Consider the following 27,997-nt stretch of genomic DNA (forward strand, 5'->3'; position numbering starts at 1 on the left):
CCAATTAGAAGTTTTACTATTTCATGATTAAACCCAAGGTGATAGATAAGCAGGAAAAAAAAAAAAGAAAAAAAAAAAGAAAATCAAATTTCTCCTTAGCCTGTAAGATCTAGTGTTTTAGGTGCCATCATATAGTACTTGCTTACATAAACTAATGATCGCTGAGGTCAAAATTTCTGCATTGTAACACAAATTGCAATTCTCTCAGCCACCTGGAGTTTGTTTGCTCTTTCCTTCTGCTAATAGCTTGCCAGTTCAGTCTGATGTTTTTGAATTTCTCAAATCCCACAGCTGCAGCTTCCAAATTGAAAATTCATTTTGACCTACAATGGTAGGATTTCAATTGTATGGCTTCATTAACACACTTTCAAAGTTGAAAATCACAGCTGTGACCATACAGAAAACAAAGGACAACAGGAGGTTATAATCCAAGAGAAAAAATATTCAGAACACTACCTTGCACTGAACAAATGCCTGTCTGCAAAGCACCTGAGAATATTTCCCTCCAAAAAAATCCGTCTTTATCCTATGGAAAATTGTTATAACTGTTATGTTGAGGGAGTAACAAGAATAGACAATTTTTGGTACAATGAACAAGTGTAAGGGAGGTATTTATTGTAGATTAAAGCCCCCAGGTATCCTCCAACTCCAGAACTGCATAAGTAATGGTGTGGTAGGATGAGTAAACACACCAGATATATGGCAGACCTACTTCTGTCTGATCTTTATTTTAGAGCAGCTTGTGTTTTCCAAGATATGCTGTATATCAGGTTATCAAAGGATATTTTTATTAGTTTCTAAATTTCAGCCGTACGTTACTATTCCTTACATTAAATCCAGCATTTGTTTTTACTCAGAACATCAGCCTTCATCTATATTCTGTTTATGTTCTGACAAGACTAGGGATATTGCTTTCTCTTACTTTTGTGTTTGATTATTAGACTTACATGACTTACACTGATATTTATCAGCAAAGCCAAAGAAGCCCCTCTGCCTTTTGTTAGGCATCTGCATTACTGTTTTATGTACTGGCTTACAGGTAATAGAATTACATTAGGATGCCAGCACAATGTTCACTGTATTTGATCAAATTTGTTTGCAAATGGAAATATTTCATTCAAGCTGCATTAAAATAAATCACCTCCAGAGATCTGCAGATAGAGTATTACATGAGGAAGTTTTATGTATATATTAATAGTTACCCAGTTCTTTCATTTGACTTAATACTTTCCAATTAAGCTCACGCCTCTTCCTTATCATTAACTGACACCATGACCACCCCTGAAATCCCCTTTCCCCTCAAAAAATTAAAATAAAAAATGAACCAACAAACAGAAACAAACAATGAAAATATATTACAGAAAAGACTGACCATTTTCAGGCAATATCACCATTGGCTTTTGTTTTCCTTTCCAGACCAATGGTATCTCACACTTCACATCTTCTTCCCAACTAAGCTTTACAATAGCTACTTCAGAGGAAGTCAAATTAAGTGATTAGTGCTGCTCTACCTCCACAAAGTAGATCAAAAATATGAATAATGAAAACTGTTGTTAATGTTTCCATGTGAGGTTTCTACCAAGGATGAGCAGTGCCTGAAACAGATATGCAGGAAGTTATTCTGCACTTGCTCATTCATTTGGAAAATATTAATGAAATTAATTTGAAAACAGTTTTTAAAATAGAAAAAAAAAAAGTTTATTTTCTTTTAGTCTGGAAGCAACTGGCAGCACAGTGTATCATCCACACTAGTTGTAACACCTGGCAGTATCTCCTAAAGCTATAAAAGAGAGCTGCTTGTGTGACGGGGAAAGGAGGCAATTTACTGAAATTACGTAATTCACCACTTGGGAAAAAGTGCTCTGTGCTCTCCTTGGAAAACCCACAGTCTCTCTAAGGAAAGGTAAGGGCATTCTTTGCCTTGTGTTGCTCATTAGCCAAATTGCAGACACAGTTATTCATTTGGTGAAAATTAAGAACAGCTAAACTAGATCTCACAGCTCTGTGCTGTATCTTCTAGTGTGCTGTTTCTGGCTGTAATTAATACCAGGCCTTTCAAAGAGAGGTAGGAGAGCCCCAGGTGACAATGTGGTGGATGATGTGTTAGAACCCTGCCCATAAAGTAGGATCTTCTCCAGATCAGTAGCATGAGGGTTTCACAACTAGTGACAAACCTCGATCTAAGTAAGTGGAAAAACACTTTTTATTGTTTTCTTGCATTATGTTTTCTGCCAAAGCTGATTTTTTTTTTCAGGAAAATTTGCTGTTTTAAAGTTTCAGTGGTATATGAAGAGCTATTTACAATAGTTTCCTTCTCAGAGATTGCTTCTGAACTCCATCTGCTTCTCTTCAATCGTGGCTTCTTTCCAGCAGGTACAGCCCCAGTCTGCAGAGCTGCCCTCTCCCTTCTCTCCCACCTCCATGCTAAACCAGGTGGTGTGGGTGGGCCCACAGTGTGGGACTGCAGCCAAGGAAGCTCTCCCCCCCCTCCCCATTTTTATTTTTTTTTTCCTGAGGACTGTGCCATGCCAAAACATCTCTGCAGATTCAGAAAGAGCAGTACATCTGGGTAATAGCCAGGTATGCTGCCAGCACTGAGGACAAGAGAGGGACAGAGGAGACTTACTTGGGAAGCTTAAAACCATCCAAGCTTTGCCAAAGAAATATAAGTTCACTTTTGAGCTCCAGCTTTCTGTTACTGACATCACCAACATGTACTTTTATTTGACCTAGATGTTTCCAGCACTTCTCAGCTTCCTTTCAGACTCTTATTTTTAAATAATGTCCCTGAATATCATGAATTTTCTGGCCAGGACAAGTATGTCTTCTTTTTCATTTTAAGAAGTCCAGCTCTGTTCTACAAATGTTCTTCTTCCTACTTTACTCTAAATATAAAACTCGAATTAATTCTGAAAAAATTACAGAACCTTTTCTTTTTAGCAGCCTGCCGCATTACCATAATTCTTACATTTTTCTGACTTAATGGTAACAGCAAGTACTACAACTGCATGATCTTCCCAAGAAGCAAAATCTGTTAAGTGCTAATTTATTGGTTAGCCATCGCTAACACCTTTACTAGAGAGGCAAAGTCAATACCACTTTTCACGATGATCACTACTTCCATGATCAGTTATGTCCCTGTGCCAACCTCCTGACTGAATTAAAAGGCAATGTGAAGACAAGCGAAGAGCAGTAGATGGTACAATTTTCACTCATGGCATGAAGCTTTCAAATATTATCAGCTTAGTATCACAAACAATGTAATTTGATTTGCAACAGAAAAAGCATTCTTACATGGAAGCTTTGCATTTATTATAATTGATTTTACTGACAACCTTGCTGAAACCATGCTCCTTAGGTGTAGAAGACCAAAATAACTGTCATGACACAGTACTGGACAGAAATATTTTTATGTTTTAAGTAAAAATAGTTTGATTGCAAAATGTCCACCATGTAGAGCACCATATATATATGTGTGTGTGTGTGTGTAATATGTATCTGTGTGTGTATACATATATATACACACACACACATACCAAACATTGAATCCACTCAAAATTATGATTCTTATGTCTTTCTTCTACATTAAGCATAATTCCTTCTGTACCTTGGTCTGAGTTTAAGCTTTATATTCACATTTTATAACCATATACAGCCAGTTTAGATATTCTATATCCTGTGGCATACCATTTGACTTTTCAGTGCCAGCATAAATTAACATCTTTTGGAAGACTTAAAAATATAAACTCTCTCATAACTCAAGTATTTTCAACATTCACCTGCAGTTCATTTAAGTTTGGAGGGTGCAACAGATTCTGACAGAGAGATGCTAGCAGCTCTCTAAAAGGCAAGCAAAATGAGTATCATTTATTCCCCTTAAGACTACGGCAAAACCTAAATGCTTCCACTTAGAAGCAAAATGATCTGGTCTGAATTTTAAGAACTCCAATTTACCTTTGCTATGCTTCATGCCTGTACAAAATGGATGAAACTAGACTGAGACTTAATCCCAAGGGTTTACTTCTGTCTCCTCCCAAGCATATGAGTCCTTGAATGCCTCACTCCCTCAATCAGACTGAATTTACCTTTCTAGCCAAGTGGGAATGATAGACCCTAAGCTCCCAATCTTTAGACAGAATGACTAAACCATCTCCAGTTATATATAACAGGGGGAAAAAAATTTAAGGCTTCACAGATTAGTGAGCTTAACTTGACAATTCCCATAGGAACTACTTTGTATATAAATTCCATATTTTAAGTGTTGGATATCTTAATGTGTCTCCTGGTATTTGACCTCCTTCTTCAGAAATAAATGATGTGTAATTCATGAAGAGAACCAGGTGTAGTTCTACTCAGTCTTATTCTCTGTAAATTTTTAAAGCCTGAGGGTCTGGCAAACTCCATCACAAAGTGTTTCAAGAGCTGACACCTTTAAAACTTTGTCACAGATGGACACAGTACAAAGAAGAAGACAAGAGGCTAAAGGTACCATCTATCTACAAAACTGTTGAAGTGAAGCACTGGAATAGGTGTCTTGAAAAGAGTACATCGTAGCCACTTTGGAGGTCTTCGGGCATAGATTTATGATCTCTACTAATATGTAGAATTCTACTGAGACTTTCAACAAAACTTGAAGTGTACAATGTGTCTCCCTCCCATTTAGATTTCCTGATGATCTCTAATAAATATAGTGTGATCACACATTGCCATCTTTCTCCCAGAAACAATGTCTAGACCCTCTGACAAATGGACTATCACATTACTCAATTAAGATACAGAAGTCATCATCTTCTACTCAACTAATTTTTTATGGCATGTAGGTATTTAATACCTTTTAGAGCATTCAACAGCTTAAGCTTACCAGAATTCTGCTAACAGGTCAAAGAGTTATTAGAATACAGACAGTTGTGTACACAATGAGAATCATATGCACTTTATTTCTATATGAAAAGAATATATATATATTCTTTTATATATATATATATAAATAATATTTATATATATATATTCTACTATATATATATTCTATATAGTAGAATATATATAAATATATATAATATATATAATAATATTATATATTATATATATTATAATATATATTATAATATATTATTATAATATATATAATATATATAATATATATAATATATATAGTAGAATATATATAAATATATATAATATATATAATAATATTATATATATAATATATATATTTATATATATTCTACTATATAGAATATATATATTAGAAAGGAAGCAAGACTTCAGTGTATTCTCAGCCACTTTGGGCTTCCCCTTGCAGTTTGAAGCAACAGCCATGCTTCTGGGTAACAAGGTCAAGATCTGGATGAAAATTACTTTTTTTTTTTTTTTTCCTACAGCTGGAGTAAATAATAAAAATGAAGGCATTCCCTCCCAGTACCTCATTTGTTTTCATCTTAAATAGGAAAAGGCATTATCTTTCAGATTATAAAAGCCTCTCTTCTACTTCATGATCTATATGGGAGATCAGATTTCTAACAGAATCTATAGCCCTGTGAACCACCTGATGGAAATTACAAATGAGTTCACATATACTTTGATCCTCTTTGAAAGGTACAGAAGAAGAGAGGAGTCCTTGACAGCCAATCTGGCCAGGCACTGACAAAGCCGAAGCCCTGCCAGTCCAGGACTCATTCACAAAAACGCTTCCCAAACCCTATGATGCTGCAAGATACAGGAACCTAAAGGGCTACTCCTGACTGCTCCTGACTGCCCTAACTCAGACAAGCCTCCTTAGTCATATTTGCAACCTCATTTAACTATTTCTCTCAGACTTGGAGTTCTCTGTAAGATGTTAGGCTGTTATGAACTCAGGAAAACAAACAGATTCTGATTTAACTTTTAAAATAGTTTTTAACTTTTAAAATAGTTTAAAATAAATATTTTTAATATTTAAAATATTTAAAAATATTTTTTCCCTTATAAAATACGGGAATTATTCAATAAGCAATAAAACTTGTTTGGTTGAATGGGTGTCTGAGTATAAGCTAATAATTGTTAAGACATTCTGGCTGAAAGTTTGACAGAAAGATACAGCCTTTGAAAATGTTAAGTTACAGCAATATCAGAAAAGGAGTTCTGGGGAGAAGAAATAGACTGAAATTCATATCTCCGTAAGGGAAGGTCAGAAGCATGATCTGAGATATAATTCTAAGCCCTAGCAAAATCTACTTGAAAGGGAGACATTATGTATGCTCTAAAATAAAAATAATATATATATTTCAAACACAGGAAAAGAAAGAAAAGAAAGAAAAGGAAGGAAGGAAGGAAGGAAGGAAGGAAGGAAGGAAGGAAGGAAGGAAGGAAGGAAGGAAGGAAGGAAGGAAGGAAGGAAGGAAGGAAGGAAGGAAGGAAGGAAGGAAGGAAGGAAGGAAGGAAGGAAGGAAGGAAGGAAGGAAGGAAGGAAGGAAGGAGAAGAAAGAGAGAAGAAAGAGAGAAGAGGAGAAAAAATGAAAGAAAAAGCTTCAAAAGTTCCTGGAATATTAGATAAGAGATTATCTAAATAGACAGAATGATACAGGGAACCAGGCCCTATTCAGCTGCTCACAGAAGTACTTGTCGCATGCAAAAAGTGACCCAGCTGGGTTGTATGTGCCATGCAAGATGCACTTCAAAAGGCCTCGCCTTCAAAAGAACAGGAGATAAAAAGACGAGGGCATACCAACATTTTCAACCTTATACAGCTTTAAAATTCCTGTTTAAACATACTTTGAGGTAGGAATTAGCTTGCTTTTCTTGTACTTCTGTTTCAGTAAAAGTCCTTATTTTTTCCTTCTATCAGTATTCCTAACTGCGATGTTTAGAAAAATGACAAAATTCAACTGTTTGCAATAATCAATATTTCATATCAATGTTGCGTGGTTTAAATTAAATTAAAAAGTTAAAAAAAAAAAAAAAAAAAAAAAAAAGGTGATGACAGTTGCTTTCCAAAGCTTCCTCATGCTGATTTCACTTCAAAAGGAATATCCATTCATTCCCTCATGCAGAACAAGGTAAACAGCTGGACAAACATTCTGGTCCTATTTGGACAAAATACCCAATAGAAATCATAGTGTTGGTTTGTTTTTTTTTGAGGAGCACGCTGACTTTTTGCAGATAGTCTCTGTCTAACTGCTACTCCTGAGGGACAGACATCCACAATTCCCCAGTCAGCCACCACAGCTGACAGCAGCTGAGGGACAGTTAGTTATAAAAGAAAGATGTTGGGATAGGCACCATACCTGAAAGAGCAAGTATGGGTCTGCTTCATAGAAAGAGAAATAACGGAAATGTCCAGACAGCTTTCTTACTCAGCCACATATTTTTTTTTTAAATGTAGCTTTGTCCATGTTCAACTAAAAAGCAGTATTAAAGTTTTATGAAAATATTGAAAATTTAATGTCAAAGCAAAGCATTAAAATAGAGATGAATGAATGTACATGCAAAAATTTTGTGGCCTTATATATGTAACATAGTGGAAAGAGATCTCTTAGTGTGTCGCAGACTACAACACCAATATTCCTCACCAATATTTCGTAGAAATGTTACTTTTGATATAACATGGTATTCCTTGGAAAGTCCAACCAGTTATGCTTATGGTGGAGTCTTTGCTGAGAACAACATCACAGACTGGAGCTTGAAGATTGGGGATCTTTATTTTATTTTTTTTAAACTCAGTGGTGACTGGGTTCCCAGTCCTGTATGTCCTTTAAAAATATTTGTGAGAATTGTATCCGTGAATGTTTTTATCTTTGCTTGGACAATTCAGAAAGGTGATGTGTGGCATATCTTAGCTTTGGAGAGAAAGATATTTATTTGTCTTATCTGAGCCTTTCTCACACGTTTTTCAGAAGCAAAAGATTTATAAATGAACTCTTTGTTGTGTCAAAACTCTCTAAAAAGCTTTCATTCTATTTAAGGTACTAAAGTCTTGCAGTGATGCTGTTAAACAATAAAGCAAACTTTTATATTTACCTCACTGTAATCCTAGCAGAATCTGTACAAGGCTTTGCAAACAGACCTATTTTAAGTATCACCATCAAATTCTACAAGAAATTAGAACACAGGTGTTACCACCATTTATCAAGGGTGAAAATCCCTATTAAAAATATATAAGAAAAATGGTTAAATAATCATAAAGTTCATATATCTATTTGCATGTGGTTTCCCAAAATTATAGTTGCAGGAAAAAAAAGCCCATTTTTTATTTTTACACAGACCAAAGCTGCAGCTTGCCATTAGCATAGTCAAATAACAGCAGACTGAACTAACAGAATGGACCAGCTTAGCCGGCTGCTTGACATTGATCTTCTTGTTAACTAATTGAACCCTTGTCTCTTCATTTGGCTTTCATCATTAATTTTGGATAAAATTAATTTGCAAACATCTTGTTCCTGATGCATACTTCAACATACAATGTAATTAGAAATCTGACCACTTCACTGCCTGTTCTCAGGACAGACAAGAATACACTTATGCATTGTACTTTCCTGTTTCCCTTTCCACTGCAATGAAAAGGGACCTTATTCAAAACCTATTGAAACCCATATCAGTGGCTAATTTATATGACAATAATATAAATGATCATTTATTATTTCAGCTTAAATGTTTTGTTTTCAGTATCTACTGTAAATGATTTACAGTTGATTATATCAGAACAGTCACTGGCTGGGGGGAAATCAAAGGGAAAGAGTGCACAAAACTTTAGAAAAACATGCACACGCACACAAATGTTTCTCCTCAGGATTCACTCAAATTACAGCATAAAATATCCTCTTATCTCATTTGCATCCTGATAAGTCTCAAGTCAAAAAATGGAAATGCAATAAAAACTGTATTTCTGTATTTATAAACATTTTCCTATGAACAGAAATCTACAACCAGGTGCAAAAACCAAAGTGTAGCAATTTAATAAAATCCTAAAGCAGGTCTGTTTCTTGGGGTGGATAAAAGATACAACAATCTGACAAAAAATATTTCAGTTTCAAATAAAATCAAAGGTAAATGAAGAAATTTGCTTACATACATGATGTAGGCAGATATGCAAATCATTTCTTATGAATAAAAGTAATCAAAATACAGGGTTAAAACAAACTCCCATTAGAGATCCTACCAAAAGTCACATATCCCACAACATACCTAACTGGACAGGTAAGAACTGGAGGCATTCCTTGCTTGCCATGTATAATGAAAGGCACAAATAGGCAAAGGTTAAGCACTTCAAGTAAATACCAATTTACTCCATAGTAAGAACCTTTCAGCAATAATCATGGATTACAGCAAGTGTGCTAGAGATACAGAGGCAATGAATAGAGACGTTTAGAATTGCTTTCTCAAGGGCACATCTTGCACAGCAGGTCAAAGAGACATCTTTCTATGCTAGAACATCCTGTACCCCAACTTATACAATAGCAGAGTACTTATAGCTTACAATTTACCTGTTCATGTTTACCATCATATTTTTACATGTATAAAGAGCTATATGCATATCTGGGATGCATATTTTGTCACCAGCATGGGAACAGTATTTTTCTGAAAAAATAAAAATAAAAATAAATCACTCCAGTAGCAATCGTGTCTTCAGCAGGGACCTCTTGATCCCCTGTAGAAATTGGGAATTAAAGACTGAAAATGCTAGGGCAAAACAAAAATGTAGTGCTTTTGGTGCTGAATGACATGGACAAAACATAGCACCTACAATTCTGCTGAAACTCTCAAAAACTCAGAACAGAATATAAAAATAACATGAGACAGATAAGATAAAAGAAACTAAAGCTCTTGCAAGAAGCTGTTTTTATGAAATCATCCTGGGAGATCCTTAGATGATCGGACCTGCTGAAACAAATGCTCTGTCCTGTATGTCAATGATTAAAGTGGATGGGATTGTACTGAGAAGAAAAGAGAGGAAGAGAGGAAGAGAGGAAGAGAGGAAGAGAGGAAGAGAGGAAGAGAGGAAGAGAGGAAGAGAGGAAGAGAGGAAGAGAGGAAGAGAGGAAGAGAGGAAGAGAGGAAGAGAGGAAGAGAGGAAGAGAGGAAGAGAGGAAGAGAGGAAGAGAGGAAGAGAGGAAGAGAGGAAGAGAGGAAGAGAGGAAGAGAGGAAGAGAGGAAGAGAGGAAGAGAGGAAGAGAGGAAGAGAGGAAGAGAGGAAGAGAGAAAGAGAGAAAGAGAGAAAGAGAGAAAGAAGAATAGTCAGGTTTTAATCAGACAGCCTTCAGTTAAAACAAAAGATAGTGCTGTGGATAGATACCTCTCATTCTGAATAGAGGAAGTCCTCAGAATTATGTTTTCATAATTAAGGCCTTCACAGACTTTAATTAGCCCTTTGTGTCATGGAGCAGGCATTACTTATCCTTAAAAGGGAGGTTAGGACACTAAAATATCTCTTACTGGAGATCCAAAGATGTGCACCAGCAACCCACATCCAGCCCATGCAGCCTGCACACAACTCTCCATGCTGTCTCAGAGAGCTCAGCAGGGGTTGGATTGGCAACACTGCCAGCCCTTCTCCAGCACAGCTTGCTGTGAATGTGTTCATTCTGCCTGAAATCACTCAAGAGGAAGCAAGCAGCCCAGTTAAGTGCACTGACCTCTGCCAGTCAGGGTGGGAGGGAAAGCAAATAAACTGGGCAATCTCCTCTTTAGCTGGCACAGCTTCTGAAAGATGCAATCATGGCTTTACTAAATCAGTAGTTACAAATTTGTGCTTTAACATATTCTCAAACAATTACACATGCAAATAGCATTGCATTTGCTGCTGTTCATCCATCACAGGTACACAGAGCAATACTATTAGGTGCTAAACTCAGCACATGAGACTACACTAGCAAACACATAGTTTGCTCGTGGAAGTAGTGTGGCTGGTTCCAGTTCAGTCACAAACATTCTGACGTTTATTTTGGCCGTGGAAGTTAATACTTATGCCAGAACTATCAGCAGTTCATTCCCCAGTTGTATCTGTAACAAAGAACCTGCATGATCATTTGTTTCATTTTCCAGTTGAAAATGACAATCAGGTGACAACACTCTTTTCACCAGGAAGCTAATAATATTTCAGAAGAGCAGTCGGATACTTTTTTCCTCTTTTTGAGATAATGGCATGTTGTATTACATACAGTGGTATTTATCTATTCCCACTACATCTTGTTAGGAATGTATTACAGTGTGGGAAAGTATAAACTAAAGCTAGACATTTCTATTAACATATTTGATTAGAAATGTTAAAACCTACGTGGGGAAGAAACTGAACAGCAAGCTGGGAGGACTCATTTCCAACAGACCTACTGAAGAGTGGATGAGAGCAGTGAAGTAGTAATGGAACCATGGCCTTGGTAAGAACTTCAGTCATTCTAAAATAATTTTGGCTACAAGACTATCAGACTCATGCCTCTCTCTTCTCTTCTAGGTAATAGTTTTCTCAATCATTAAATTAAGTGAAGAACTCATGAATCCCTCAACCTTCGTTATCTTTAACTGCCTGCTAAAACAAGATCCAACCCAGCAGTAAAATCTTGTGTCACTATTCATTAAAAGCAGTATTTAAAAGATAATAGCTGCTTTCAGGGATTTCAAATAACTGTTTTCTAGATGCAAAATTGTACTTGTGTGCATGCTGGACATAGATACCCAAATATGCATCAAACTGAGAAGCAGAAACACTCACTAGTGCATTGCAGAGACACCTGAATGCATTAGTCCTGAAGTAGCACAGAATAAAGTGCAGCTCTTCCACTTTTAGCACTGTATTAACTTCTGCAGTTGGTAATGAAGGTTACAAGCACGGCTGCATTTAACTGAACCTTTGGTTCAGATTCTATGTTCACCTTTAGCAACGAAGTATGAGAAATGCATGCAGCATGCTATGCCTTGGAATGAAGAGAAGGGAAACAGCACTGCAGGCATCCTGTAGTCTCCTAACTAGTCTGATAGGATACTGCAGACAATATTGTTGTAGTCAGAAAGCGTTTCCTCTCAGCTCCATTTGCTGATCACGTTAAGAAAGTTAAATCGTAACTAACAGTTCTAAAATCATAACTAGCAGTTCTCCCTACCAAAGCTTTTGTCTGGTATCAGTCTACACGTAAGCTTTAAGAGTGTTTAAACATTGATCTTAAAATAACAATTCACTCCTAGAATTGAGAATTAGGAAGGGAAATGGTGCAAAAAAAAGCTTGTATCTGAGGTCTGCGCTGATTCATCCAACTGAAGATTTAGCCACTGACTGAAGAAGTATACCAGACAATGCATAAAGGATGATAAATGCAAACAGGGGATACAGGGGATAAAAGCTGGAAGAACACCAAGCTACTCCTTAGGCAACAGGATGTACTCTTGCTGCCACTTGCAACAATTTTGACATAGTTTATTGTGAAGAAAGTTGAGATGTTCTTTATAACATCAATATAATAATGATAAAGAGCAGCTAACTTCAAAGTCAAGCATAGATAGCCAAGCAACATCTGCTCCATATGAATCATCACAGAGTTGGACAGAGGAAAATGAAACAAAGCAACACTAAAAAGTATTTGGTCCATGCAAAATCATTATGGGTCTGCAAGTAAATCCTTTGGGTTACTCGCGCAATTGGATGGAGAGCAGTGATGAAGAAAGGATACCAGTAGTTTGTAACCACCTCTCACTCAGAATATAACCAGTATCTCAGCATTTGTTGGAAACAGCAGCATGGCCAAATGCTTTCTACTTCCACCTTCAGCAGGCAGGTCCTACAGAGATTTGGCACAAGACAGGGAGTCCTAGGGAACTCTGAAGGTTTTGTCCTTCTGCACATCTGACAGACAGATTTCAACTGCATGAGTCTTGTAGTTTATTCTGGAACTTGCACAAAGTATTTTTTTTTTCTCCTCTTAATCTACATTTTCATAAATTCACACAATTTTCGTCTCTTGGTGCTCCTCCCAAATGCTGATGTACACTCCAGAATGAAAATAAATCACATCACTGCACTGTAAATAACCAGAGCTACTGAAAACAGACCCCAAATAAATGGATAAAGATGGTATCAAAACAAATAATTTCACAATTACAGTTTTATGATTCCCAAACATAAGCAATTCTATATGCTACAGAATTAATTGCTATGGTGGATTTATGACTCTCATGAGCTGATCGTTACATACTAGTTGCAAATGACTGCTTAGAGTGTACTTGCAAAAGGCTATCAAGAGTGAAAAACATTCTAATGCCAAGTTTGAGTTCTGATTCTCAATCGGGATGACTGATAAGGTTATAGCCTCCAGAGGTAACCCAAGCCTTGCCATACAGACAGCTGAACTGTGAAGTGCAGCTTCACACTTTAAGATAACCTACTTTGAAACATAGATCTGTAAAAGCAGCACTTGGAGAAGCACCTTTACTGCTTACACAGAGTAAGGGCACACTGGAAGGGACAGTAATCTCATGAGTGATCCTCACAGAACACATTTTTGTTGTGGCTCAGAGCCACAGGGCACGGTGGGCTAAAGCTGTGTACCCAGGTGATCAGTGCTTGCAGTGGGACAAGAGGAGGCAGACAGGAAGACACAGGATCAGGTCATCTGTTACAGCAGCCTCAAGGATGCTGTATCCTACACCAGAAGCCGCTTTCACTGAGCCATTTACAGCACGGTCCTCCCTAGCTGCTCCAGAAGAATAAAGATCTTCAGCTAGTGCCCATCTGGGAGGTCTGAATAGAGCAGCCAGTGAGCCGTAAATTCACTTCCTAATGGATGGTGCAGTAGCTTTCACAAGTGTCCCAGTGTCCCAGGCTGTCTAAAGGACAAGAGCCATGCACTAGGAAAAGAAGGTGCTGTTTTTCAGTTCGGTGGGTATTTTTCTTTCCCTTCAGTCTGTCCCAGCCTTTTGACTGTAAGACCCTTGGTGCGGGGAGTGTCTTTTTTTTTGTTTGTTTGTTTGTTTGTTTCTTCTTGCTTTCTTGCTTTCTTTCTGTTTGTTTTGTTTTTCTCTCAACAACAAGAGTCTGCTTGTGGGAGAACTGTATAGTTATTCCTCAAAGAATATTAAGTACAAAAAGCTGGACTGACAACACAAAAGCTTAAGAAAAACACAATCATTATAACTGCAATTCAAAACCACCTAAATAGGGTAAGGCAACTATTTTGAAGATTTTAATCAAAACAGCTCTTCAAAGCCTAGAAACACACACTGCCTCCACTTCATAAACCATTTGAACATTTCCTTTTATTCAAAACCCCAGGGACCCTTCTCCAGAAATACCCATGGTGCCAATGGGAACCTCCCTAAACCAACAACAAATTTGCTGGCTTGCTGGACCACATCTGAAGAAAAGTGTCATACAGCTCGGAAGTGCAGGGTAAAATATTACACAAGAAAAAATTCCGAATACTAATGTCTACAGGCTTGGTAGACTGGGGTGTCTGTAACCAGTGCACCTCTGCCTGGGTAATACAGCAGCTTCACCAAGGTAAAGAAGACTCCACATGTGCATATGGGATGCTGCATAGCCAGATACAGCAGCAACCTTCTGTGGCTAGTTAATATGACTACATACAACTACAGTTATTGCTTTACTTGTCAGTATTAACACAGATGCTTCTACATGTACACAGTGCTGAAAATGATTAGCTGCACACTGCTTTAATATAAAATGCACAACACTAATGATTGTAAGTGATCGTCTGTTTCATCTTTCTTCTCCATATGTGAATATGGATCGCTTAATTGTTACCTTATTTATTATTTACATTGCAATAATGCCCCAAGACCAAATCCATATACTTTTCTGCTAGACTAGACATTATTTCTGGATGTGTCCCTCAGCAGATAATTCTTCTACAGGGTTTTGCATAGCATTTAATGTGAAGCTAAAAGACAACTGAGAATGGCTGGGATCTCAGTTACTGAACTCACTGCCTACTACGTAGCATCTTAGTAGATGCTACAGTACCATCTTATTCTTCTCTGTACTTGCCTCCTGCCAATAATCATCTGTTATCTCTTATTTCATGAACATATTTTTAATCTCCTTGGGGTACAGATTATCTTTTAGTTGTTTATATAGTATAACACTTTCTGACCATGACTAGGGCACCTTAAAGCTGTAAAAATAGCAAAAACAAGGCTAAATTCAGTATAATCACAAAGCGTACAGATGAATAGTTAATAGCTTTAGCCACAGCTAAACCCAAGGTTGAAGGCAGTCTTAGTATACTTGTTCATTAAGCTAAAGAACTTTAAAGTCACAAGGCCATCTACATTTCCAGAGGAGAACATTAATTAGCTTTGCATGGGGGCCACTGCTTAGCATAAAACCCAACAATTGTGCTGACAGTACAATACAGCTGCAAAAGAGCCAGTGATTAAAGCGTAGGCAGAAAATAGTGTTGGGTAATAAATGTTAGAGCAGCTACTTGCTGTTTGCAGTAAATCAAAATCATAAGAAACATATCATTTATGGGTTAGGTACATTTCAAAAAAAAAGTTGAAAAAAAATCAGACTTTGATCTGGTGAGATGAAGGGCTAATCTAATCATCCTGGGGCTGGTTTGACAAGCAGACACTGATTGCTCCTTCTGGAAATAAGAGAAAAAACTGAATTTATTTCAATTTAAATTTACTTAAATTTAAATTTATGAAAACGGCTGTATTTTGGTGTTTTCTCAAGCTGGCTGAAAGAATGCAGCAACAACATTTCATAGAATCATGTTTTTTCTGGATGGCAGAGTGTCAAAACACATGTTGACAGTTTCATTTTGACTAGTTAAAGGCATTTGCTTTCAAACTGTTGACATTTACATTTTATCTCAATTGGATATAATGTCAGAAAAAATAATGCTGTATAATTTATTTTTTTCAGTACCTGCTTTTTGTGAAAAAATCAGTTCCGCAGCCTAATTAAATGTAAAATCAATTTTCCAAGTTTCAGAAAATCATCTTATTCAGTACTTTCACTCAAAAGCTCTTGAGATGCAAGCTCCAATTCCATATGTTTGCTCACATGAGCAAACAGGTCATGTACAACTTTAGGACTGTGGCTTTTAAAGCTTGTATTTTTTTCAGACAGTTGGATAACCTGAAATGACTGAAACTAAGGAAAATATCCACTGAAAGCTGGATATTCAGAACTTTCAACAAAGCAAAAGAATTTTCACTGCAAATACTGTTTTAAATCAACATAAAACGAACAGGAGAAGAAAGTATTACTTGTATTTTTTTTTTTTTCCTGGATTATTCAGAGTACTTATGATATATCTTGATTTAAGATAAATTAAGCATCTACTTATGCAACTAAAAAAAAAAAGTCCAATGCATGCAGGGGAAAAAGTGAATGGAAAAGCTTTATGATGATAGCTATTATTTAAGGATGCTAAAATAAAAGGATAATTACTTTTAGAATGTAAGTTAAGTTCCTGATATACTTCAAAAGAGAGGTCATGCAGGTGAAGTGCTTTTGACAATATTTTTCCCATGCTTTGAGCACATCCTGCTAACCACCTAATGAGGTGCCTTTCTAGTATGAACTGTAGGTCAGAAAAATCCCTGATAAAAGTAATGATTCTCTTTTTGAAAATCTGTGGGTCAAAGAGGAGGCATGACATGACTACATAACAAGTTTGTTCTGTAACGGTAATTTGGGCTATTTTCCTGCCTTTCCCACTCCAAAGTAGTACATTGTCAATCTCCTTACACATCATCTATGACAGTAATTTGCTTGCCTGCTAGCATATGAAAAGCTTTCTATTACAAGCTATATTTAATAAAACCATCTATCTCTGCCTGTTAAGCCTCTTTGGCTCATTTTTAGTATTGAAATGTATTTATTATGTTAAAATAGGTGTGCGCTGAACCCTCAAGCTGAGAGCTATTGTCACCCTTACACCCATTTGAAGCCAAAGCTGACAACATTAAAAAAGTGCAAATAAAGCTACCAGCACGCAAAAGGCTCTGACTACACTGAGAAGAGAATCTATGCCTCACAACTTTTGAGTCTCAGTCTGGCATCCCATCCCAGAGGCTAGAATTTCTCGCCTTCTTCAGCTGGAAAATCCTTTCTGAAAATAAGTAACACGTCACATTCTATTCGCATTGACTATGGAAGTTTATATATTTATATTAATAATCTTTTATAGATTGTGTGTTCTGACAGGTTAACTAAATGCTTTGTAGGGTACAGATAATACATTCATTCTAATTAAAGAGTTACTACAACTCTTACAGAAATTATAACTTCATCTTATCACTCCCACACAAAACATCTAATACTTTTTAGGCAAAATATGAAAGAGATTATTACAGATGATAAAACACATTTCTGCATATTTCTTTAGTGCATCAGTCACTTAGGTGTATTTACATCTGCCTATCTTTGGTTTTGGTCTTTTAAGCTGAAATGTCTTATATTTGCCTTTTAAACCAAACAGAAGTTTTTGAAGTTTCTAGCATCTCCAGGGTCAAGAAAACCATTTTCTACTAAACTATCCTCTCAGCTGACTTGGGAAGAAAATGTCAATCTATCAGCTGAAAAAAAACCACACAGTTGAGCATGCTGCTTCTCATTGACGGTATCATGAACATAATCCACAATGATGCTGCTCTTTAATTTACTCTTCCCCATCTATTTTCTCCACCTGGATTCCAACCAGACAGTTGTTTCTCTGTGAAATTGGAAAGGCAAGATTAAATCAAGGCCAAATTCAGTTGTTACCTCTGACAGTTGCCCAAGAAAGCAGAATGTTTTCTTAAACTGAGCTTTGACATTGGATTCCCACACCAGCTGCACAAGTTGTTCTGTCCTGGTAGTTGTTGACAGCAGCTATAAAAAGCATAATATATTCATTTTTCAAAACTGTACTTATAAATCAGGCTTCCATGACAGCTGGACCAGACATTTTCCTGTCCTCACTGCAGAGTGCTTAAGGGAAGAATAGGAGTTGGAAGAGACAAAAGTAAACACTTTGCAGTTCTGTTCCTGGATCATCTATTGTCTAACCATACATTTCTCATTCAAAATTATGTGACAAAAGGCACAACACTTAGCAGCACTATTAATTGAAAAGAAGGCCAACATCTTGAAGGAGGAGGAAGAAATTTCAGAGTCTGGTTTTCCAAGCAAAAAAACCACCACATTTGTTTTGTCAACTAAGTAGCTGGAACTACTTCCGCTATGCCTATATTTGAAAACCAGAAACTAGAACAGTATGGAAATTTAATAAAGAAGAAGGGATTTTGACCAAAGAATGCATAAAAACATATTTTTCACAGAGATATGCTAGTTCTCATTAAGTTTTTTTTGTTTGTTTGCTTTAAATTTGTTTGTTGTTAGGAAAGTCTTTTTATGTCAGCAGACAGGTTAAAACATGGTGGGGGAAAAAAAAAAAGTTCAAGTTGCCAATTGGTCTGTCACTGGAACAATTATCTGAGAGAAGGGGAACCCAGGTTCAACCCTCTGCTTGGTTAGGGATTCTAAGTTTCTTACACAGGTTTTCTTCTATTTTAAAGCACAAGTTTTTCACTCACTGTCATGAGAAATGTATATGATCTCAGTTTCTTCTCACTTCAGAATAGAAATGTCAACACCCCATGGATTGGAAGAGCAGCATCTCATCTAGCGTATGGACAGCTAGATCCAGAATGTACCAGGAGGCTGATTAATAGGCCTAGTTGGATGCCAGAATGGAAGTAGGTTGTAACGGCTGATGATTTATAGTCACTTCTATGTCACAGAGATCAGTCCCTCCCTTTTCAAACTTGTCCTAAACGCAAGGCTATCAAAAAATACCAACAGCTCCATGACTAGCACTTTTGTTTCTCACTCACTTACATCTGATGGTTCTTTTAACATCAACATCCTCAAGGGAAATGATAGGAAGCTCCTTAATATTCTGCAAAATTCCATCTCATCTCATCTCAGTCTCCTACATAAGGAGACATTAGAAGGCTTTGAGGCTTTGCAAAAAAAAAAAAAAAAAAAAAAAAAAAAAGCCACAACACAGGAAACAGAGTGAGGATGATCCACTTTCCCTTGAGCACTACCCTTTTGGTCTGAGCATTAGATTCTCAGCTGCTACTTGTAACTGAATGATCAAGGAGATATACAAAAAGCAAGTTTTGTGGCTTTGTTTTGTTTATGTTTGTTTGTTTGGTTTTTCTACAGGGGACCAAGACATTATCTACTGTGCTTTCTGTAATCACCAGTGTAACTGTGAACTTGAGATAAAGCCTACGCTGAGCTTCATACATGGATTTGACTACATCTAACATATTTGGAAACTGAAGCAGCAGCATCTCCTCTACACCTCAAAGGGCATATTTAAGCACAAGCAAACATCTGAACTGGTCTATACAATCTTCCTGAAGTAATTCTTTTGTTCCAGCAGAAGCATCATATATACTTTCTAAATTTTAAGGTGTAGAAACACGATTAAAGTGACAAGAAGAAGGCTGCAATAAATTAATGCTAATTTTCTCCTTGCCCAGCCATTGTATTTGAGTAGGTGTTGGATGTAATAATAATAATTTTATATTTAAATGCCATCAAGGGTGCCTAGACACTTATTTACTTGTACACATAGGTAAACAAATTAATGTAATCTCATTCTTCAACTAGATGCCCTCAAATGACTTCAACATTTGTAGATGTATGAAAAATGCATGCCCTCCCGCACCACAACTTCAGTCTGTTGGCGGCTGGCTATAAAGGTGTCAGCTAGCTGAGCTGCTTCTGTGCACTGCAGAGCACTACAGATGTTGATGTCCCCAATGCTAAACAAAACAACTAAATATAGCAGCAAGACTAACACAGCCACATTCCAGTCCAACGACAGTTGTAAAACAAACAATTACGAGTGCTCAGCTTCAGATAACTAGCTAAATCCCTCACCACAGTGGAATTGCTTTCCTTGTTTGAGGACTGGTGCATTCCGACCTCACCTGGCATCACAGAAGTATAGTTTCTAAACTAAGTTTTCTCTCTATGCTATGGAGAAGTAATTGTAATTTAGTTAGCTCAAATGCCAAAAATGAGAACATTCCTCTGAAATCCATTCGCATGTTATTTACATGCTAAATGGAAAGTGCTTAATCTGCTGCCCTCACAGAAGTCTTTGCATATGCTAGAACCATTTATTCCCATTCCAAATACTCTAATTAAGAATGGAAGAGTGATGATACAAATCATAATTCGTAGAATTATGAGAGTGTCTGTACTCACAGCATCATGCAAATCTTAACTAGTTAACTCATATAAGAATTCAGTAAGGTAGAGGAAGCAAACACATCAAGAAAAAAAAAAAAGCAATACAAAAAAAGCCAATAGTTGGGTAAGACTATATTGCTAATAAGTTATGAGTAGGAATGCACTCCCACGCAAGTATTACCAAATAACTGACATTCTAGTGGATCAACATTTTTCCTTAAAATATTTTCATGTCGCATTAAGTTTTGAGATATATCACATATCTTTCTATATGGCAATCAGTGAAGCAGAAAATGATAATGTTAAGACTGGTATTACAATGAAAAAAACAACAGTGGGTGAGGATTCTGCAATAGCAAAGAGCATTTTCAAAAATATGGAAATATTACACAGGAAGATTAGATTAGGTAATTTATCAAAAAGAAAGTCAGTAGGAGAATTGATTGCAATCTATAGTAATTTAAAACTGAAATTGCATATAGAATATTTTCTTTCTCCAGGAAGGAATTTTATAGTGTTTTTTGTTTGTTTGTTTTTGTTTTTTTTTTTAAATGTTGAAATTGCATTTAAGGGCTTTTTAAACTACTTGAGCCATTACTTGCTCTTGACTCAGTCAAAAACAATCCACTGCCACCAGAAGGAAACCCAGCAGTTTAGGTAGAGTGTAACTATATTCCTATATTCAGATACCCAGCTAGTCAGGTTCTTACTTAGACTACATATAGAAGACCAAAGTACCAATGAAAGTGATTAAATTTCCAAACCAAAAGAAGCTGCCAAGGAATTCTGATATTTCTCTCAGTCCTATGCTATAAAGGGATTAGAAAATTTGCGCACTCTTTTGCAAAAATTGAGACATCATAGACAAGTATGGCAAAATGCAGTCATGGGATTTTGTTGGTGTTGCTATGAATAAACTTGAAGTAGGAGGAAGCTGAAAATGGGCTGCTAAAGTGATGCCCCATGGTCCCTGAGGTATCTGTAACAAGATATTAAATTCTGGTGAAAAAGCATTTCTAGACAACTCATAGTTGGACTGGATTTTAGAGGTCTTTTCCAACCTAAATAATCATATGAAAAAAAAAAAAAAAGCCTACAGCTAATGCTTACCAAACCTTGAAAGAACTATCCTCAGTGATTTAGCCAAACTGCCAATACGATCAATACTAAAAAAACATTTACAACACTTGTTTTATTTTCAAATATGCAAGTAGTTGTTTATTTCAAAAGAAACAAAACAGGAATCAACAAAGCTGTACTGAATGTGGCCCTTCTCTGGTTTTGAAGGATTTAGCGTCAGGAAGGCAGACATTCCAGATCAGCACATGAGCAATGGTAGCCCCAAAACAGTGAAGTGCTTTGGGTTTCAGTTTGAACAAGCATGCCCATTTGTTTGTTTGTTTTAAGAATTTATCAAGATACTTGTGCCACAGCCAAACTGTGGACCAAGCATCTTTCAGGCTCTTTGCAACCATTCACCATTTGGAGTGTATTACCCTCATTCACCTGAAACACTGCGAGATCATTGTTTTGATGTACTCTGAAAGAGAGAAAACACAATGTCTGCATTTAAGAAGTAAAGACAAAGCTTCTCCTCACTCCAGGACTTGCAGGAACAATACTGGGTTCCTAGACCTGCCTACTTTCCCACCAAAAATGGAGACAATGCACAGATGAATGCATGCTCAGTGCTGAGCATACAGTGAATAGTAGAAATGTATTCAAGAGTGCAACCTTCTCATCATAGCAGATTTGATAGAAAATGCATCAGCACTAATCTTTACTCCTACTGCGCTTTCATGTTTGTTCCTCATAAGTGCCAAACTTCTGACAGTTGTCTGAACCCAAAAAGCTATTTTATTACTACCCTACAGTCCACTAACAGTCTCAAATAAATCATTTTCCACATGGGAATATTTACTTCTTCTTAAAAAATTCCCAGTGATAACATTATGCATTCTTTTATGCCACACTATTCTCCTGTAACTTAGACCTTTAAAATGGATCAATAGAAGGTGGTTTTTTTTTGGTTTTTTTTTTTTTTTTTTGATCTTCCAAGAAGTTTACAAGCAGTAACTGATTGCCCTTGCAGCACCCCAGTAAGTAATCACATTTCTTCCTTGTTACTCAGATAAAGAGTGACAGGGGAGGAAAGGAGGAGGTAAGAACTGGGAGTCCCCAGCAGATTAAGGCAATGAAAGTTTAATTCTCAGCTAGTCAAATGAATAGTTGCAACAGATGTGGCAAACAAGAAAAAAAAAAAAAAAAAGTGAAAAAAAAATGAATCAAAAAAAAAGCTTTGGAAAGCAATATTCCCTTATGAAATCTTCTGAAGAAATCTTAAAGAATGTGGATGAAGATTGAAGATAATGCAGGACTGACAGCTTAGTATTCACTCTAATAATATAAAGGGGTCAAGTCAAATACTGCAGATGAAATAATAATAAAACCTGAAAACTCTGAAAATTCTGCTATGCAGAAGAGGGTTCTACCATATGCCTCAACTGAGGTGCACGAATCTTCACCCAGTGGAGGTGAAAGAACAGTATTACTTAGTTGAAGATATGACAGATTACCTACGGCAGTTTACCTAGGTTGTAAGTTTGACAGGTTGTCTTGTAAAATTATGTCATTGCACGTTTATTAGGCATTCCCATAGGTATTTGATCAGCTTCATCTTTTCATATAATTAAAAAAAAAAAAAAAAGAAGAAGAAATTTGAATGTAGGTTGTCCCGTGGGCTTACTTTTGTTGAACAGGGTGGCTAGGAGGAGGGAGAGAGAGGAAGAAATCATATTCTGTAAAAAAAAAACCTCAAACCCACTCATTTCTATTTTAAGCATAACTTCTGTAAAAAGAGTCATCCGAGCACCAATTCCTATTTAATACAAGTTTCATGATTCAACACCAGATTGATAAAGTCAATAAATTTTTACATTGCTATATGTCTTTGCCATGTAATTAGCTTTGATATCAAATTATGTTTTTATCTCAAGTCTTCCCTACTGGGTAAGTGAACAGATGCATACGGCACTTGCCTTTCTGACTAATGGCAAATCAGCTTCAGTGGGTGAATGTCTGGAACTCAACTGTTGTCTCTGCAAATAACTTTACCCATTTTCCTCCCATGTACACAAGAATATCTTATAAAAACACTCTGAAAAGAACTGAATCTAAAAATAATCATACCAGCAATGAAGAGATGATACTCTACTTGCCGGAAAACAACAACAACAACAAAAAAAGGAAAAAAAAGCCATAAAATCATACCAACCTGAATGCCACAGATTTCATTATGAGAGCTTCACCTCATCACAGCAAAACACAGTCACAACAATACACAACACAGTCAAAGTCTTACCAAATATAAACTCAGCAACTCAGCTATCACAGTTAGATACAAAGCACTGTACAAAAATAACAAGGACAATCTTACAGAGAAAGAGGGACAGTGGAGAAGAGACAACACAGGTTTTTTTTTTTAGACACCCTTATATGTACAAAATATTGAGCAGAAGTAAGAGATGCTTCAAATTATATTCCCCAAATCTCTTCAATACAGAGTAAGGAAAGAAAATTGTATACCTTAAGGAAAGGGGAAGGGGGGGAGAGAGAAACTGAAGTAACATCTTCATGGCTCATGACACATAGATACATCTCAACAAATTTGAAATGGAAAATAATGCAAAACATAAAATAAAGCTTATATTCCTTGACAACAGCAATAAGAAGAGTGGAGATTAATGTAGAAGAGAGGACAGGAGGGACATGACTGATATCTAGCCAGAGGAACACAGTAGGACTAAGACTGATTCCTTGAACTCTAGTTGCCTTTTGTTGACAGGCTGGGGTGTGGGACAGGGAGACTGGGTGACAGGGAGCAAAAATTGTGTGCGCATGAGAACATTTTAATAAAGCTAAAGCAAATCACTTTTAATTGAATACCACTGATCTAGCGTTCAATATACTGGAGAAGCTGTTGGTTTTTGTTTGTTTGTTTTATTATTATTTTGTTTTTGATTTTCATTACAAAATTCTGTTCTCTTCTGCACCAAGCATTTTACTTTGTTAAAAGAATGTAATGTGTTGTTGTTGTTTCTTTGTTTTTAAAATAAATAACCCTCTTCACCCTAATCCATAAAATAATTATATATGCATAACAGTATAGTCCTATAAACTAAAAAATAATCCATATGCCACATAGAAAGGTAACACCACTAATAATCCTCTCAGTGAGACTGATGAATATGAGGACTTTACAATGGATATGATCTGAGGATAACAGAAAAAATTAAAAATAAAATATGGAACACGTTTTATTTTTAATGAATTACACACCACCCCCATTCAATTATGTATGTGGGAGAGCTGCATGTTCTTACTCAAAAAGAGTCAGACCTTAAAAACTGCATCTCTTAAGTAGGTAGGTAGGACAGTGTATTACTGAAAGTTGAGAGGACCTGCTCTATTTTAAACATACACAGATTAAATGTCTCTCACAAACAAAAGATGACACATACACATTACTCCCTGTTCATTTGTTTCAATCTTCATTGAAAACACAAAAAACAATTAGGGGTAGCAATGCACGTGAAAAAATGCAAGGTTATAGTCACTTAAAACACATCTCAGACCTACCTCTTGAAACAACAACAAAAAAAACAAAAACAAACAAACAACAACAACAACAAAAAAAACCAACAGTGTAAACTTGCAAGAGTTCCTAGTGTTAGTCTCATATAAAAACTGAATCTGAGAAAAACACAAGATTAAGCATCAGAATATCTGCATAAGCAGAAAAAGTTACAATTTACTTAAAACTTTCATTCAATAACTGTAATCAAGCCCCCCAAAATCACATCATATACACTTATAGCATAGCTTCTATCCTTTTATCTTAAAGATACTTAATAATAGAGAGTGACCTATTCCAGAAGTGAGAAGATGAAGGGTCAGCAATATCATTTTATGTTATGAGACTCCTCTTCTATGAGCTTTTCGAGCCTCCTTTCAATCTATATAAACTTTTATCATTCACAGTGGCTGGACAGTAAGCTAAGAGACAGAGGCTAGAGTTTTTCACAGTTACACGTAAGCACCCAGCCTTTCTGGACTGGATATGGACTAACCCAAACCCTCCATGGAAGCTGCTGCTCCTATGGACCAGATGAACACTCATTACTCAGAGCGATCAGACTGCAGCCACTGGGTAGCTGATGGGACCTAACTTACTTTCTTGATCATCTCGAAAAAATGGACTTATTAAAGTCTTACTAGATTGGTTATGAACTGGCAACGATAACTATATGACAGGTCTGATAAAAGTGGCATACAGGAATAATCTCTAAGACAAGAAGTCCTTCTAAGTTTGTTAAAGGTGAAAGGCAACCAGGAAAACTGACACTGGAAGCAGTTATCCCACAGGCTGTACTGGCTTGTTGCTGCCTAGTGAAAGCTTCCCAGTCAAACATGCCTAGATGAGATATCATTACCATTATTTGTTTGGAATAGAAAGGACAATTCTAGTGTTAAAGTTCTTCAGGAGAAAAAAAAAAAAATCTTCTTTCCTCACTACTTGAACTGCAAGCTCACCACAGGATCAATGGGCCATCTTTACACCTTACTAACCACTAATTGCATACCAGATAAATATTTTCCCTTAGTTTATCCTCAGTAAGTGCTCTTTAAAAAGGGACAGTAGGCCACGTCCTGCACCATTAAACTTTACAAGCTTAACCAGTTTCAGCAAAAAGGGAACAGAGAAGCAAAATAAGACATGGAGATATATCTTGTCATCTGAGATCCCACTTTTATTACAGGAGAGTACTTCAAAGGACAGCTCAAGCACTGAGGCAAATCCTAAAACCTCTACATTTGAGTCTTGCAGCATCATAATATACCAAGAGGGTGCAAAGAACCATACTTCTGTAAAATTTTAGATCAAAATTGAAAACATTTGCAGAAACAGCAGCAGAGGCAAATACATGAGGAATTGAGGGAGCCAGAGCAGAAACTGGCCCCAAGCCACAGTCAAGATTTTTCTCACTTTAAAGCAGAGGAAACAAGTGGGATGATAGAAGCACGATCTGTTGCTGGCAGCAGCATCTGTGCAGACTACTGTGGGTTACAGTGGTCTGCCTGGCTACCATGTCTGAGTGCGTGAATCAGAAGCACTCTCTCAGGATTAAATCATTTCCAGTAATAAATTCTGTTTCCTAATTTTCAAACAGTGTGATACTAGAGCTTGGGCCAACAAAACATCACAGTCACAGCATGGCCTTTGCTGCTGGCACTGCAGCAGAAAGCAACAGCAGTGACACAAATGACATTGTGAGCAGCACTAGCAGTACAGATTAATTTTGTGGAACTGCTCGGCTGATGTCCACCATTCTAGAGTATAAGCAGGCCTGAGAGCCACAGTACAGATGGAAAAGTCACCTATGGTTGCAACATCATCTACAATCAAAGTTTGTTATTGGATGGTAGCACCTAGATGGTAACTAACAGTTTGCAGTCTGGAGTAAAACTGTGTTCCTTAAGCTTTTTTAATGCAAAAATCTATCATAACTTGCTGAGGTAGAGGAAGAAGTCATCCTCAGACTCTGCATATTGTCATCACAAATGGTTTTACATTACAAGAGCATAAATATTATACAAATTCCTGAAAGAGTATTAATTTTATTATCTATTTTCTCTGCCTACATGTCTTTTTCTTTTAACTTTGTAGCTACCTTTCATATATTATGGACCACTGACTGAGAAACTCAGGAAGACAGGGCTCTAGATGGATTTGGGGACTAAATGGCCACTCCATCTAGTCCTCTGGTACATGAATTGAATGTTCTGTACCAACCCACACAGTAATTTTAAGCCAGACTTCGGAGAAATATTAGCCAGATTTATTCATCCACTTTTCCATGACAAATCATCTTTTGCAGGTATTGTGTTTCGTTTTTTCTTTTTCTTTCTTTTTTTTTTTTTTTTTTTTTTTTTAACGGATGTAAATTGACACTTTACAATAATGTAAAATCCTACAAATCCTAACATAAGACAAATAAAGAGGTCTGTTCATAAACATCCCCTGCTCTTGTCAGTTCTGTCAACCTCAGGAATATGGCTTATAGTTTTTTTTTAAAAAAAGATGTCTTATAGGCTCTCGTGTTTAATGTTGATAGATTTACTGGTTGGCTAGACTTTATCTTCTAGCAGATGTTGTTATTAATGCTTTGTGTTGCTGGATTCTTACCCTTCAGTGGCAAGGCAACACTTTGTAAAAGAAAAAAAATCATCACAACCTTTTCATCAGTCACAGTGGCACTGCAGGGCCAGGGTTCAGGAAATGATGGTTATGAAACATATACTCAGTTCTGTCAGTCCACAAACTGGAAGATATGACCTCCAAGTCACCCACCCACATGCATTACTTCGTCCTTTCCTAAGGCATTTCAGCCTCAAGATACCAAAAGGCAGAGCCTGCAAAAGCTCTGGCTTTTGAAACTTCAGGCTTCACCCAGAAGAGTTCCTATTTGTACAAGCAAATTACATTAATTTCTCCTCAAGTTTTGCCACTCATTAAAAATGAAAAAAAAAAAAAAAAAAGTTATTATTTTTTGCCATATGATATCTAGGAGAAAAGGTAGACAATAATTTGGATCAGGATCACAAGCCTTCTTCCTCTAAAAACAGTCGTTTTCAGGTTTGATTTTTATTTGCAGGCCTATTTGTGTCACACTGGAGATCATTTTGTAACAAGAAATTGACTCCGCTAGTGTGACAAGTTCCTGTACTATATTTTGTGATCAAAAGCAT

General features: G+C 36.6%; 1 long non-coding RNA gene across 1 annotated transcript in view; it reads right to left on the reverse strand.

The window, feature by feature from the left end:
* The window catches only part of LOC311444191, a 433,978-nt gene that overhangs the window by 266,939 nt on the left and 139,042 nt on the right, over nt 1-27,997 (reverse strand). The window lies entirely within an intron of this gene.

This window comes from Aythya ferina (assembly GCF_964211825.1).
Source record: "Aythya ferina genome assembly, chromosome: 13".
Classification (NCBI taxonomy): Eukaryota; Metazoa; Chordata; class Aves; order Anseriformes; family Anatidae; genus Aythya; species Aythya ferina.